The following is a 16,567-nucleotide window of genomic DNA, read 5'->3' as shown; positions in this document are numbered from 1 at the left end:
TACTTTAAATCAAGGACTAATATAATGTACTATGATGCTGGTAAGGGAATAAAATAAATAATTTTTCAAAGAGGAAAACTTCATTATTCTGAAACAAACGGGAGTAGAGCAACACAGATATTATTGATAGGGTTTTGTACTTTCAATTTATGTATATTTAGTGACAACAGAAATAACAATATCAGGCTATCCAAACCCATATCACTTAATTCCCAACAGAGTACTTAAGCATGTATATAAATCTAAGCAGATGCTGAAAAAGTATTGTTAATGTAAGTGGAATTACTCATGTGCTTCAATGATTTAGAGAGGTTCAGCCCCTTCTAACATAAGCTCACAGAATACAGATTTTTTTAAAAAAATAATTAAATGCAAAAATAAAATAATTTCTGCAACATATTCACCAGGAAAGTAATCTGATAATTACAGGACACAGTTTTTTAGCCTTTATCCTCTCAACACTTCCAAAATACTGAGAATTCACTTACAAGTTCCTGATCTATCCAGCCCCTCTCTACAATTTGTTGTATGTTAGCTCAGAAAATTTTGTGTGCTTTAAAATATGAACATGTGGTATCATCAAGATTTTTCAAAAACAAATGAAAATTTTGAGCATCTCTGTGCTTGAACACCAGAAAAAGAAACCTCTGAAATATGTGCCCTACAGAAAGCAGGTGAGTACTTCCACCTCTGAAAATCAATCCCATTTTAAAGAAGTCCCAAAATTAACATGAAAAAATGGGAGACACCCAAGACTGCAAGAAGTAACCCTTCTTGAAATTCTTAACTAAGACAAACTGTAGCTAAAGTATCTAAGATTAATTGTGCAACACACTTGATAGAAATATATTTTATTATGTGAAATTATGGAATTTAAATAGGGATATATAGATATCAATGAAATTCAGAGTACTATAATATCTGCTCAGCAAAGTTAAGCAAAGTTCATTATTGTGTCAATTTGCATTAAACATATCACTACCACAAGACCCAAGTACATAATATAATCCAGAATAGATTTAGTGAAAAAATTCTCCACTATTTCTTCTTCTAATCCTTTTCTGTTTCCTCTCCAATATCAGTAGCAGTTTGAGATTTCAATTTGAATGTCAAGCTTCATGTTGAAAGCTTCATGACAGCAATTCTGGAAATATTACGACAAAACGAAGAATTAGTTTGCACAGCACCATTTTGCTTTTTATTTCTTCCAAGACCTACGCAGACATTTGTTTGAGGCCTAAATGCTACAGTTAATAGATTATAAGTGTGTTAACACCACATTACCCTTCAATCTCTTTTTTTTGAGTGTCAGATAAGAGAAATCCTAATCAGGATAAACATGGGGAAGATTGATGGAATTAAAAGAATGTCAATATGTAGGAACATTTTAAACAATTACTCTTGATATAGCCTTAATCTGAGAATTCAAACATTCTCCAAATCATGAAAATAAAGCACAAGAAGAATACAAGATAGACCGCTGTCTCAAAGAAGAGATCTTAGACATCCAAAATTGTTCACTCAAGGTTCTGTATAAAGAAGGTCAGGACAAAACTTTTCAATTAATTAAAGCAAAGAACATCATCTTATTTGAATTAAAGATACAACATCATCTTATTTGAATTAAAGAAAGAGAATATCTTCTGTAAGATATTGGGGGTTTGCAGCCAGGTTTTGGTAGCAGAGGGGCTACAGGGGTGGATTTTGTGAGAAGCTGCTGGAAGCTTCCCCCATGTCCCGCAGAGCCAATTCCAGCCAGCTCCAGGACAGACCTGCTGCTGGCGAAGGCTGAGCTAATCAGGACTGATAGTAACACCTCTGTGATAACATATTTAAGAAGGGAAAAAAAAGTTATTGGGCAGATGAAAATGGCAGCCAGAGAAGAGCAGAGTGAGAACATGTGGACAACTCTGCAGACACCAAGGCTGGTGGAGATGGAGGGGCAGGAGGTGCTCCAGGTGGCAGAGCTGAGGTTCCCCTGAAGCCCATGGTGCAGACCATGGTGAGGAGCTGTTCTCCTCCAGTCCATGGAGGTCCATGGGTGTGCAAGGATCCACCTGCAGCCCATTGAGAAGACTCACACCAGAGCAGGTGGATGCCCAAAGGAGGTTGTGACCCCACGGGAAGCCCATGCTGCAGCAAGGTCCTGGCAGGGACCAGCTGACCCATGGAGAGAGGAGCCCACACTGGAGCAGGTTTTCCTGCTAGGATTTGTGGCCTTGTCAGGGGGCCACACTGGAGCAGGCTGTACCTGAAGGGACTGCACCGTGTGGAAAAGTGACTCACGTTGCAGCAGTTTGTGGAGATTTTTGTGGAGCAGTTTGTTGCCTGTGGGATGGACTCACGCTGGAGAAGTTCATGAAGGACTGTCTCCCTGGGAGGGACCCCATGGGGAGCAGGGGAAGGACTCTGAGCAGCAGCCAAAACAATCTGTGATGGACTGAGTGTAACCCCCATTCCCTGTCTCCCTGTGCTGCTGGGGGGAGGAGGTAGAACTTGGGAAGGAGGGAGGGGTGGGGGAAAGTGTTTTTAAGATTTCTTTTACTTCTCATTATACTCCTCTGATTCAGTTAGTAATAAAGTTAATTAATATGCCCACTTTGAGTCTGTTTTGCCTATGACTGTAATTGGTGAGTGATGTCTCCCGGTCCTCATCTCAACTCACAAATCCCACATTATATTTTCTCTTCTCTGTCCAGTTACAGAAGGGAGTGATAGAGTGGCTTTAGTGGGTATCTGGTGTCCAGCCAGGGTCAGCCCACTACAATCAGTTGTCCTTATCAGCTCTGCTCTTTAGCAACAGAATACAGATTTTCAATGTGGAACCACGAGCTCTGCTTATCTTGCATTCAGTCACAAGCCTGTCAGTGGTTCTACAGTCCAAATCCATAACTAGGCTACTAATTCTGTGTAACATGTCCCAGGAGACAAAATAATAGCAAGATTCCCTTGACATTCTGCTGTACCTGTATCTCTTTAATCTTTTTCCAGCCTCTAATTGTGATTTTCTTGAAAGTGAGGATTCCATTGATGTCTTTCTATTAATAATGAACGGAAAAAGATGTTGCCATCAACTGTTTTCCTTCCCTGACAACTTTTTTATCCACCATAATTCATTTGAAGTCAACACATGAGCATTAGGAACAATCATAACTACAGCTATAACCTATGTGCAATGCAGACTGTAACTCAAATAATATAATTCTGCTCCCTTACCAGACCAGTAGCATAAAGCCTGAATACCTCAGAGAATATAAAGTTTAGCCTGCCCTGATGCATATATGACAATTATAACTGCAGCCTCATGTGATCTGCATGCACATGTATATAAGAGTATTGAATAAAAGGAGAAGGTTTTTTCCATTGCTGGTGGCTCAACCTTTTTTAGAGGCAGTTTGTTTCATATCAAAGTTAAATTTAGAAATCTCATGTATATTGCACTAAAACTGTCTTTAACGTGAGGTAGTTTGTGTCTTACCTATGTCAGATGGGTGTGCCTGGCAAGCCAGAGCTGATGAGCTCAAGCACTGTAAATTCATATGCTTTCTGCACACTACATTCCGTCAGTAGAAAAGCTCAGAAAGCAAGTTAAATAATGATTTTTCCAAGTTCTATAAGGTTTTTACTAAAGAAAGATGAAGTTTCATCCATGTCTCCATTTTGGACAAATCAATGTGTAATTGATTTAAGCCACTCAGTGGTTTAAATTAAAGGTTACACAAATCTAAAATAGAGGACTCATTTTTTTTCATTGTTATGATACTAATTGAAACATCATATTCAGCACTGTGGTAGATTTTTTATCTCTGTAAATGTCATAATCAAGACTAGCATGTTTTCTCAAACATACTCTAATTCCTAAAGGAATTAGTTCCAGGAAAATCTTAGATATATGTTATGTGGGAGGTCCAGTTAGAGATTTGAAATGGTTTCCACTGGCTTTATACTATACAAACAACCTAAGAACCTGTGACTGAATAGTTGTAGCTATACCACTCCTGTTTGGGGAACAACCATTATGGTCACAATGCTCTTTCAGTGGCAAAGCTCTTTTCAACTGCAGGCTAAAGTATCCGCCCTTAGAAAGAGACTTGTAATTTGTCAGTTCTGGCTCTTTGTATGTCTTTAATAATTTCACATTTCTTTCTAGTTTTACTAAATCACTGTCATTGAATTCACAAAGAATTATCAATACTTTGGTAAATTAAATAATTTATTTATGATAGAACATACTGATCTGTCATGTATAAATCAACCACTAAGGTCTAGTAATTCAGTGACTAATGCATGGCTCACATGTATGTTTGTTCCAGTAATGAAACTGTAAAATAAGCATTCAGTAATATATCTTGCCCGGTATTATAGTTTGAAATAATAGTGATTGAAGCCCACACATGTGAAGAAGATTGACTATTACCTAAGACATAAATCAGGTGTCTTAGGTGTCTTTGATCACAAAGAAATCAGCCAAGTTTCAGTAGTTAAAAACTGGAAAATAAGGCAATTACAGCATTTTCTAGTTATACTATAAGAAAGAGTGCTCAAGCACATCACTGTATGTAGTTTAAGTATCTGTCTTCTTCCACTTTTTATTCCAAGACTGGTGCAATTTCACCTTGGAGACAGCTTTACTATAGGGTTTATGCATTAAATCAGCTTTTCCACTTTTCAAAAGCACAAATGTGTCAGGATCTGTCACCCTTTTATCTTTGTGAACAATGCTAGGCTAAACTGAATCTGATTCTTGGGCAAATGTAAAAACTGATGAGGATGCAAAGGATCCCAACCTTTGTAAACACTGGCATAATCTGCAGAGGGACAAAGAGAGTGAGAAAGAGAATGTGAGACACTGGTGAAAGAATTCACAGTGCTTAGGAGCCCCAATTATGGGCCAAGATCCCATTTGTATTGTTTAATAACAAAAGAAGGTTCTTGCCCCAAAGCACTTACAATAAATGTGTATTTGAAATTAATTTTCAAGGAATGCTAGGGTAATTGTGTGTGCACTGCGTTTAACATATAAGGCAACACACTTTTGCAAATAGCATGTATTAGTGGAATAAAGCCAGCCAGAGTCTGTGTATTGTTAAATTCCATTCAGAAGATAAAAATTATTGTATGATATTGGGCAAAGACATAATCTCTTCATTAATAAATTCCAATTTTTAAATGTGTTTCTATATTAGCTATAGAATTTATGCACCTGACAGTATCTGAATGAGAAAAAGAAAAGATTTTGCATTCTATCACTGAATGACCTTGATAACCATAATAGAAATTAGAAAATATGTTCTATATTTGTTATGGAAAATGTATTCTCCAAAGTATTACAGTAATCATTTTTTAAGATCATAGTAATTTAACAGTTCCTCAGTTCTTCAAGTACTCTGGCCTTGAATGATTGCTTGAACCTTCACATAGACATTACCTGCAAAGTCTTTTAAAATATTTTTAATATTACAAACTCTTTACTTGCCTTGATATATGTTTAAAGATAATGTAGTTTAATGAAAGGCCAGATGAAGATATTTCATGGTCTTTCATGGCACAGCCAAAGTAAAATGAAACTATGTCCACAGATACATTGTCAAATGTTTACTCCTCATTTTTATGAAAATCTTTTTATTTTCTCCTTCAACGAAAGCAAAGAAGTGAGCTCACAAAGAAGATACATCTTTCATATTGGGCAACAAGAACCATTTTTTCACTCCCAGAGGCTTGGATCTAGGAATTAAATTCTCCACCATTAGACTGCATAACTCAGTTCTTCACAGTGCCGGTAATGGATGAACTTGTCCCTGTATAATGTACAGCACTGCTGACACCCTTGGGATCTTGCCATTCCCTTATGCAAAAAACGATCTTCCTGATAGCTATACTGTTTGGTGAAATGCTCTGGGAATTTTCAGTTCTTGTTTCTCATGTGGTTTTTTTTCCTCCCACTCCCCATCCCTTTCTGTAAGCTGATCTTGTGAAGTTACTCTAGAGAACAACATTCCTCCCCAAATCTCCCCAGTTTGTTGAACCTACAGCATTGTAGTCAGTTCTAATGTTTCATGAAGACAATGAAATAATGTTGCCTAGAAAACTATCTGAGAAGCACAAGGCCTTCTCAGACATAAGGCTTTGGCTCCATTTGTGGTCCCTGAAAGTGTCAGTCACAGTAGGCACCATGCTCAGAACTTCCTCTCTCGCATTCCTATCTTCCTTTGTTCCCTGACATATTTCAAGGTCTTGGTCCTATGAGGTCCAAATCTCTTCTTTCCCAACCTGCTTCCTATGTAAGCCATCACCTGGTTTCTTTCTTCCTCAGATTTCTTTCCCCCAGGTTCCCAGTCTCCTACCTCTTGCATTTGTTTGCACATGGGGACCAGCAGCATTAGGCTGGAATAACTTGTAATCTGCATTGTCTACTGGTGTGTAACTGCCGTATCTACAGCAAAGTTCATCTATCTCCCTGTGGTACCATCACAGGATGGTGCATATATTGGATCACACCACTTCTCTCCTCAGGAGACCCAATTTGTGAAGCTCAACTTTCAGAAAGGAGGTGTTGGATGCTTTTGAGTCCTATCAAGTGGAAGACAGTTCCACAGAGATCAGAATGACACAATCCTCCGCTCCCAAACTACAAAAATCAGTTATTCGCTCCTAGTTATTATAGGACTACATGACTTCCTCGTTGGCTTTAAAGATTCATCTTCCTCTCTCTACCGGAGTCTGTCAGCAAACCCAAGTGATCTCCCACCACCTTTCTTTGAGTATAGGTGATTATTTATATATGTTTATATTTATAGGTGATATATTCATATAGGGCCTATACTTTCCCAATGTTTTACATCATTAAGCCCATCCTTTGCAACCACAGCAGCAAATGCAGGAAGTACTTCTTTTTTCTGAGCATTCACAATGAATTCAGAGCAAGACTTCCTCTGACTTCTGCCTGCCAAAGTATTGTGTTTTGAGTACATTCTAAAATTTCCCAGAGGTACTTCCAAAGGTTATGCAAGGCTGTGATTCAGAGAAATGGTGCTGAACACCTATGTGAGAAAGTGAGCTGTGCTCAGCTGCATACATTGGCTCAGCTCTTATGCAGACACCTGGCAGATACAGACCTTCAGCTGACATCTGTGCTGCTTGTACTGTGAAATCACATCTCTGTAATCCAAAAGCAAAAATGGAGGGGAAGAAGTAGCAGTAACCATGGAGAAAGGAGAGTGCAGTAAGTTTCATGTAAGCCCTAATATCAAGAAGTGTAGGACACGGAGTAGTGGATTTTGCTTGCCACCAAAACAATTTTCACAGTAAGTGACATACAAAATTATCCTAGACACATTCATTTTTTTATAATAATCGAGGAAAATTACACACACATAAAACTCTTGTCATATATAGGGCAGTAACAGTCATTACCACAGGAACTGTTAGATGCCTTCTTCCAAAGAATCCTTCGGAGACAACACAAGGGGGAGTTACTAGGTTTTTGTAATCTGCAAAGGGTAATACATTTTGAGTGACACTACTGGTAGTTACTTTTTACAACAGCACCTCTACTTGCTGATAACTGTCCCTTACCTTCACTCCTAAAATGAAAAAAAATTAGAATGTCTACCAGCAAGAGCAGGTTTTATTCTTTAATACCTAGCTCTGTATCACATGGACAGGAGCACATCCCAAGATCAGAAATTTAAGACATGGGAAAACAATATTGCAGAAGCAATGTAGTACAGTGGTGGTCTCCTCATGCCTTTTGTGCTAAAAGAGAGACAACTAAAGGATGACTAGGTTGACAGTTCTTGCAGTTAACTTAACCTTTTGTTTACCTTCCCAGCCTTTCACAGAACTCCTAAGAGCTTTCCAAGTTGAGCTGGGCTGCTTTCATATTAAAAGGTTTCAGAAAGAGGCTATGTGGAATAAATGGGGTAAATTAGTAAATTCATTTATACAATGGCAATCATGCCTTCAGCTTTTGTAATTGGGCTTTTGTTATCAGGCCTTTTCATAGGTCTTTTCCTTAGAGGTAACCTGATGTGTGAGAGCTAAAGCAGTTCTCTCATAGACAGCCCTCTGCTCCCCAGATGCCAGATTAGCCAAGAAATTATTTCTCCTTCATTTTTATCTCTGTACCTCTATTTGGTTTCTGTATCTGTTTTTGACCAGGTTTAGAGGCTAATATGGATTATATATGTTTAGTATTGTATTTAGAAACTTCTTCTTGAACAATATGTGTATGTTAAACCAGAAATGCATGTATTCTTAATGTGAATATATTACTCTAATTTACTTACATTTATTTTTTACAAGTCACTTATTGCATCTAGACTTCAGACCAAAATCAGGCTCCTCCTACCTATTAGTATATTCAGTATGTAATATGATAAGATTATACTTTATTTTGCAGTTCTGCAAAACATTAAATAATACTTCATAATCTGTGATTGCCTTTTTCTTAGAGTTGCTAGGGTAACATGCTGGAACTTGTTGTTCAGTTTTATTCAGCTGACTGGTTTTTACATTTTAAAAATAAAATATTTATAACATTAAGTTGTGTTTATTATTTATATAACCTCTGCAATTCTCCTTAGACTTCTGTGTAAAAGACAAAGGCAGCCTGGTGTTTAGGACTACCTTTTCTCAGGGGAGACGATGTGAGGGAAAGGTATATGGCACTAGACAGTAGTTCATTAAGTAGCTTGTTGCTCTTGCAGGAGACTCAGATGTTGGATGATTTCATCATCTGTCAAATTTCCTTTGTTTTGCTAGTACATGCTTGTCTCTCCTGCATCATTCATTGCTGAAGCCCTTCTCTGTGTTTGGACCAGGTACCTCCTATCCCCTTCAGGAGAAGCAGCAAGCCCCCCAAGACCTGACCCTGCTATTCTGAACTGAAGCATCTCCTATCTTACTGCTTCTCAGGGTACATGGCAATCTTGGGAAACATCTCTGTTGCATGTTAGGCCAAGCACAACCAGCTGGGCAGGTTTTCCTGCCTCTGCTTTTCACCCTACCCATTGTGTCTGCAACTCCACTTCAATGTCATCACAATTCCTTGTATTCAAGGGCTTCTGTGCATGCTTCCCACTTAAGCATTTATTTTAATGATTCATCAATATTTTAAAACACAATCCTCTTGGAATCATAGAATTCCGTCTTTTATTTAGGAAGTCAGATGACCATCAAATGTCTATAGATTGTAGTTTCACCACATGCAGGCTATTCTGAAGATATAATCTTTAGGGAACCTCAGTTTCAAGGCTTAGGAAACACCTTTCTCATCAATCATTTCAGTAACTCAAACTTGCTGCTTCCATTGAATTAGGAAAATAATATGAACGCATGAAGTGCTTATCAAGTTTAATATTTTTATTCACCTAGTTTACTGCCTTCCCATATGGCCTTTACTTGCAGAGGACTTAAGACAGAAGTTAAAGGAAGTGCAGTTATTCTGCTGTTGTCTATTCAGCTTTCATTAAGTAAGTCGACGCATGGCTCACACTCATTCTCAAAACCAGCCCATCATCTAAAAGTATTTACATAAGACTCTTTGCATTATATACCAACCTCTGCAACACTAGTATTAACTACTGACATCTGCCAAGGCTGACTAGTAAGTGCTTTACAGTATCAATTCATCCTAAGCAAAAAGCATGTTTGAGTGCTGCAGTGCTCTTGTTAACGCCAATAAGAAGTATCAGAGCTCATATGACACCTAGCAGAAATTAGTACCCACATTCAAAGAAAAGCTTTTGTTATTTTTCAGAGTATTATGTGGACTTTATTGAGATGACTGCATCTGACACCTGCTGTAATATAAAATGCAGCTATAATTAGCCAACTGATGCTCTCCACAGTTTAGGTCGAATCCCTTCTGTGGGAATTATGCTTTAAAATATTCAGAACTCCAAGTGGCTCTCATTACATTTAATTTTTACTTAGAATTAGGTGGTCTAGAAAAAAAATTTAGGATTGTAATAGCCCCCCGCTGAATGCCACACAGCAACGTGAAAACCCATAGATTTTTTTCCAAATAAAAAATGAGAACAAGCAGACTACACTACAGCCTTCAATTGAAGTCTGGCTTTGCTTAATTGTACTTTTTGCACTCATCAGTCTCTCCTCTTCAGAGCAAGCTACAAAAATTGCCTGAATAGCCAAAGAAAAGTTTCCCACAGTCACTGGTCACAGAAAAACACCATTGTCCTTCCTCACAGTTTGATGGACAACATTTCTATAAATGGGTAGCCAGTCTGTCAATGGTACCCTTGCTGAAAAGGCAAAAGAAGAGAACAGATTCTGCCAATATCTGACAAAGCATGTTAACACATAATCAGGCATTCACTAGTCAGGCAGCTGCCCCTGGGACCTTCATAACACAGGTGCCTTTAAGCCATTTCCTATTCACAGATAAAGGAAACAAGCAGGAGATACCTGGGAAAGGAGCAGTCTATTGTGGCCTGTCAAATGTCCATCTTCTAGGCTGCCTGTATAAAGCCAGAAAGAACATAAAGGAAACTTCAGCCTGAACTGCTAAATTATAAAACAGCAAAATACTCTCCAACTCCATAACTTCAATCTTCACTTAAATAATAATTTAAAAGGTTAGTAAAGGAGAACCATGCCTTATAAGATGTACCTTGTTCCTTCTTTTTCCTGCATCAAACAGCAAAAGATCTGTCATGTCCCCAAGGCCAACAACTAGAATAAAGTCAGCAGTGGTGGTCTCCGGGCTATCACCTTCACCCACTGCAGCTTTGGTATGGTTTGTCTATGCCTAATCTGCTCTCTTCACCCAGCTGAGCTATTAAATTCATCCTTTAACTGAGGAAACTGAAATTTTTTTGATATTTAGTGTGAATAAAAGTGATTAAGCTGCAGGACAAAGACACTTTCCCTCTTTTTTTATCAAGTTTAACTTAGTGAGCCTAACAAACAAGTGTCATTTCATAGCCAGCGTTACCTAAAGGCCACTGAGTAGAGTGACTATTTTACCAGTGAACAGATCGTGTTAAGACAACAGTTAGCTATATGCAAAGGAAAACATTTCTTGTGCATAAAGATGCCTATTTCATACACTCACCATATCAAATGCCAAACACCATAGGCCCAAGCAGGAACTCAGTTTATATTTAAGTAATTTCATTTATTTTTCATGGTACTTTCAGTAGCACTGCCTGTGTGTTTAATATTAAACACATGAAAAGTCTTTACCAAATTCTATGGAAGTTCCTGATGGAAGCAACTCATGGAAGGAATATCTAGAAAATGGTTTCAGGAGATGCGTCACAATGACTGGAATTCCCCTGATGTTGTTCGGAGGCTCCTGCAGGTGTTGTGCTGTCTCTGAGAACATAAACTGCTGCAGTGCAGCACAAAATGCAGCAGAAGGCAGAATATTGCATGGTACAAACAAATAAGTGCACAAAGCTCTTCTGTACACTTCTTTCTGAAACAGTGTTGATGTCTTGACTTCTCCTTAAGCAAAAATTTCCTGAAGAGTCTAGTTATGATTTCTCACAGCTACCATTCTCTAAGTGGATCTACTCTTCCACACAGGCTATATATATGTATATATCTATATGCATGAAATTAAAACAGGAAATTTCTAAGCTCCTGACATAAAGTTATTCAAATCGAATTCATAGCCATAATGAAAATAAAATGCAGCCAAGAATTAATAAGATTAAGGTAAAATGCAGTATTATAAAATATAAATTAAAAAAAGATTTATATCTCTTCCCATTTTTTCTTGATCAGTTTTTAGAGTTTTGTCTTTTAGCACTGCCCATACCTGTTCAGCTGAGCTGGAGTTACACTCCTCAACTTTTTAAAAGGACTGTTTTTTCTCTGCTGAATCAGTCTCAGGTCATTATCAAACTTACAACCTAGGCCCAGTCTTGCAAAGGCTTTTACACACAGGCTTAGCTTTATGCACATGAATAGTCCTTTAGAATTCATTAGAATGATTTGTGCACAAATAAGCAGGTGCATGACTAGCTTCACTGAAGGATTGGGACCCAAAATGTCAAAGACTCCATATTCCCTATTAACAAATGCCTCTTCTGCATTAGAAAAATACTGACAATGTAAAGATGAGTGTAATCCTTTGTTCATTTACTATAATACAAATGAGATCATTCAAATAACTTTGTAGTTACTTTATATCCCAAAAGGGCATTATTTGTACATTACTTGTACAGATTCATAAGTTTAAGCTTAAAGGATTCAGCTACCTATCTTACTTTGCCATATGGATATATGAACTCCTTATGGCTATTTTGAGAGGCTCAACTCAACTACATAATACAGGTCCCTAATTTCAACTATCAGTCCATGAATCTCATATCTAAAGCAGATACAGATCTGGTTCCTCAAGTCAATGGGGGAGCCTACTAGGACACAGAAGGACTGATCAGACCAATAATGACAGATGTGATCTATTAGATGATAACTGTCCAGCTACGGGGTACAGAAATTTATAAGCTGAACTGTTGAAGCATGAGATAAATTTAAATTTGAGCAGTGCAACTGTTCCACAGAAAAGGGTAGGAAAACGGTAATATTTAGAAAAAGACCTGGCTCGCACCTTTGTGAAAAGCTTGTACATAGCATAGTTGAAGAACCCTTTTTAAAATATTCCAAAGCAACTATTACCATTATTTATTTTAAAATAATAGTCAAGTTATACTAATAAAGATGCAAGCTACATCTTTTAAAATCAAGTACTCAGTAATCAAGGAATCCCGAAAGTTAAATTTTCTCTGAAATAAATATGCTATATTCCTGTTTCCCTGTTAAATATAGATTTTCAAGTGTCCTGTTAAACCTGAGTTAAATATATAATATGTGAGGCCCGTGCATATTAATGCAATGGAAAGTTATTACATTTTAGACTGTCTTCAGGTGTGAGTGCTCAATTTCACATTGCGTGCGTCAAATTATTGACACTTTACAGACAGGGGAAACACTGTGAGCACGGACACCTACTCTGCAAGATACCTTCTACATTTTCATGTGATAGTCTCACAAAGAATGATAGGAAGGAGGTTTATATTCAAATCTTTCAAAGTAGCTATAGAAGTCTGGAATTTGTGAAGACAGAATAATTATAATAACAGTTTGCTGACTTCTAAGAAGAGCTGTTGAGCTGGGACTTGCAGCAGGGGTCAGTTCTCGATCCCAAATTATATAACTGAACTGAAGACTTTTGTGCAGAGAGAATCAATCTTATCTGCATATGGCACCAAGAAAGGGGGGGGCAGGGAGGTAGATAAAATTTAAATATGGTGTAAAATTACTAAACAAAAACATGAAAAATAAAGTATGGCAAAGCATGGAACAGTATTAGAAAATCTCGAGGGTAAAAGAATTCAGAAAGGAAGGGCCATGGGTCTATGTTCATGTCAGGATAAGGACACTAAACAGAATTTGGGCAACAGCAACATGGATGTTAGGAAGAAACAAATTATTGAAGTATGTATATATATATATATATATATATGATACTTATGGGTTCAGGGTTTTTTCCTTTAACATCATAGCTGTATTTCCCACAGGACATTTCATACAAATCCCATTCCAATCCTGTCTGAACAGGGCTTTCTAAATTTTGACAGAGTGAGAGAAACACCAAAATTCAGCAAAGACATTTGCTTTGAAAAAATGCAGCTCCTATTGGAGAATTAGATTTGCAATTCAGAGCGTTATCTGATGAAGTTAATAAGCACACGAGTACATTTTAAGGAAGCAGGCTGAGTTTTTTACAGCTGGCTAGTACCTAAAATTAGGCACCAGCTTAAGTATCGTGTTGAACCAGGATCCATAAATTCGGTGGGAGCAATACCTTTTCCTGGGTACCTGGGAAGCAACAGAAGTGCTCTTAATTCTGAAATTAATGCTTGGAAAAATAAATAAAAGCTTTTATTTTGGAGGGACCTGGTCATGTCCCATTTTAAACCAATGAGTAGGATACTACCAATTTTCTGTTTATAAACTGAGATAATTTAAAGCAGCATTGATAATCTGAATATTAAGGACAAATACATTTACAGCAGTTGGTGTCAAGCTGCACCACTTGCCTGGGGCTCTGGGCAGAATTCAGGGTATTGTCTTTAACTTTGAAGCTCCAAATTATTTCAGTTAAAGTTTTTTTTCTGAAGCATTGCCTTTTTACCTTTCTCTGTGCTACAGCTGATGTAACCAGAAGTACACAGCACAAGTTTTTCAATTCAGGAGAAAAATCTGCTTATACATTACACAGCCTCCTTAGCTTAGCACTTCGCTCTTGAGCACAACAAGCTTCAACCACTGATATATTCTGCAAAGCACCTGCCTTTATTTGGCTGATAGGGACAAAATTAAAGTATGAGTTCAGAAATTATGGTAATGTAATATTCAGCAGAAGAAATAGTGCTAGCAGTTATGACAGTGGTGACCAGCAAACAGAACTTGTGTCAATTTACTGAAGTTTTCTGTGATTTTAAAGCGTTTAAAGGCACCTAGAGTTGGAAAGAGGTGTATGTGCTTATCATTCTACAAACCAAATAAAAAGAAGTAATAGTCCAAAATCAAAAGAAAATCATTTCAATCCAACAACAATATTTGCTATTTAAGAACTTAATGGTTTCCTGCTTATATTTTTCACGGTGGTTTTAGCTGGAGAAGCTTTTATAGGCCTTTGATCCATTTCAGGGATCAAAGCTGCAGAAGATTTAATATTATCATGATAACTCTACCCTTGAATGTTGAAAGCAATTGCAGATTATTCCCTCCTTTGGTAGTCACATTATTAAAATAGCTGGACATTACTGCCAAGTTAGACATATTTAAATCTTCTGATTCCTTCTAAACAAGTATCTCTATCTCTGGCAATCCACTTCTTGCCAGTTTCCTATAAATTCATTCCAAATTGCCAGTATCTTTCCAGCAATGAGAGCTTCCAATGTTTTATTGTTTCACCAGCTTTAGTAAGCATGCCATATAATTTCCTCTGTCTTTATGGGAGGCCTGGATTTACTGTGGCCAGCTTTACTGCCAGAAGCAATTGCAAGTGCATTCATTTTTACCATGCACTACATGCAGTGAGCATACAATCATCTTTTGGAACCATTCTGCTCTGGCCTGTCTCTTCCATTAGACATGAACATTTAACATATTCTGTCTTAGCTGTATTTCCACGTTCTTTCCCTATTCTCATTTTCTCACATGCTCTCATTTTCCCAATCTCTTATATTACTTTGGATTACTTCTGTTCATGTTTGCATAATGCATTGCATAATTTAATCTGTGATGTTTCAGACGATACTGAATTTATCCAGTCAGCAGCCACAACCCAGATCAAGGTCTTCTGAGACAGTGAAAGTAGGAAGGAAATCTTTACCCATGGGAATTGTTACTCTTTCTCTAGGAGAAGGTATTTGCTATCAATAGGAAGAAGACTGAGATCTAGTTTTTGCTTGGTAAATAATAGGAGGACATCAACAACTCTACAGACTACTTCACGGTCTTTTGTTTACTCTTGTAATTATCACTGAATAAATAACCATGTATTGCCTCCATGGTCACTTGTTATCGTCCACATTCACTCAATCTCCCTCGTATTTCTGAGTATTTGGCAACATAACCTCCAGTATCTTTCTGACATTTATATGCTTATCTATGTATTTTTCACTTGAAATGTTTTGTACCCCAAAACAACCTCTTGTAGATGTAAAGATAATGTGCTCAAAAGCAAAGGAAAGATCTTAGGTCACTCAACTAAGAAAGCTACACATGCTCGCTGCTAAAGTAGGCACACATCTGCTTATCACTCCAGGAAAGCTGCATCCAAAAGTGGAATTTATCAGGTAGCTGAGCATTCATCACTTGAAGTTAAAATTCGATTCAAATGCCTGGACTTGCTCCATCTTTGCAGGTCATGGGGAAATCAACCAGGGCAAACTGTCTCCTCTGACACAGAAGCAACAAACAATGCCAGGTTGATACATTTATGCTCCGTATTCTGTTCTGTCTGAAATAGAGAATGAAATAAAATATTAGATATTTAGCTATGAAGGTGTGACTTTGCAAAATGTAAAACTGCTTACAAGTCTCTGACCGAACTGTGGGCAATTGAGATAAAAAGCTTAGAGAAGGGGGAAGGCTTTTTAGCACGTAGAGAGGGGTGGGGAACCTGAAACTGCTTGAAGTGATAAAACTTTACGTAACTACTCTATAATGGTAAGAATAGGAGGTAAAACTAAGTGTCTATTTAGATAAAACAAACTGCAAAGGAGTGCATGCGTATTAACCTGTAACTGTTTGAAGTGATAAAACTTTACGTAACTACTCTATAATGGTAAGAATAGGAGGTAAAACTAAGTGTCTATTTAGATAAGAAAGACTGCAAAAAGAGTGTGTGTAAAGATAACTTTGAGCTTGCTACTTTCAAACTGTATAAAAGGCTATGTGATTTCTTGGCTCGGGGGAGTGCACTGGGGAGAACACCTGCCCCTTTGCATTCCCCGGCCGTAATAAAGGTGCTTTTCAGATTGGCGGAGGTTTCTTTGAATCATGTCCAGCAAATTACTTA

The 16,567-nt window shown here is 37.6% G+C and overlaps 1 long non-coding RNA gene across 7 annotated transcripts in view; it reads right to left on the bottom strand.

Moving 5' to 3' along the window:
- Nucleotides 1-661: 661 nt before the first annotated feature.
- The window catches only part of LOC108504452, a 17,671-nt gene continuing 1,765 nt past the window's right edge, over nt 662-16,567 (bottom strand). For 3 of the 7 annotated variants that reach the window (XR_001877108.1, XR_001877111.1, XR_001877113.1), the window contains exons 3-7: nt 11,078-16,006; nt 10,429-10,481; nt 7,414-7,490; nt 2,967-3,038; nt 662-1,144 (exon numbers count right to left, since the gene is read on the bottom strand). This is a non-coding gene — a long non-coding RNA (uncharacterized LOC108504452). The remainder of the gene's footprint in view (nt 1,145-2,966; nt 3,039-7,413; nt 7,491-10,428; nt 10,482-11,077; nt 16,007-16,567) is intronic. The other 4 variants (XR_001877112.1, XR_001877109.1, XR_001877110.1 and 1 more) reach the window with 4 other exon arrangements.

This window comes from Lepidothrix coronata, unplaced genomic scaffold (genome assembly GCF_001604755.1).
Source record: "Lepidothrix coronata isolate B3197 unplaced genomic scaffold, Lepidothrix_coronata-1.0 Scaffold164, whole genome shotgun sequence".
NCBI lineage: Eukaryota > Metazoa > Chordata > Aves > Passeriformes > Pipridae > Lepidothrix > Lepidothrix coronata.
Note: the sequence above shows the minus strand (reverse complement) of the source record. Positions and strands in the feature narration are given on the sequence as shown.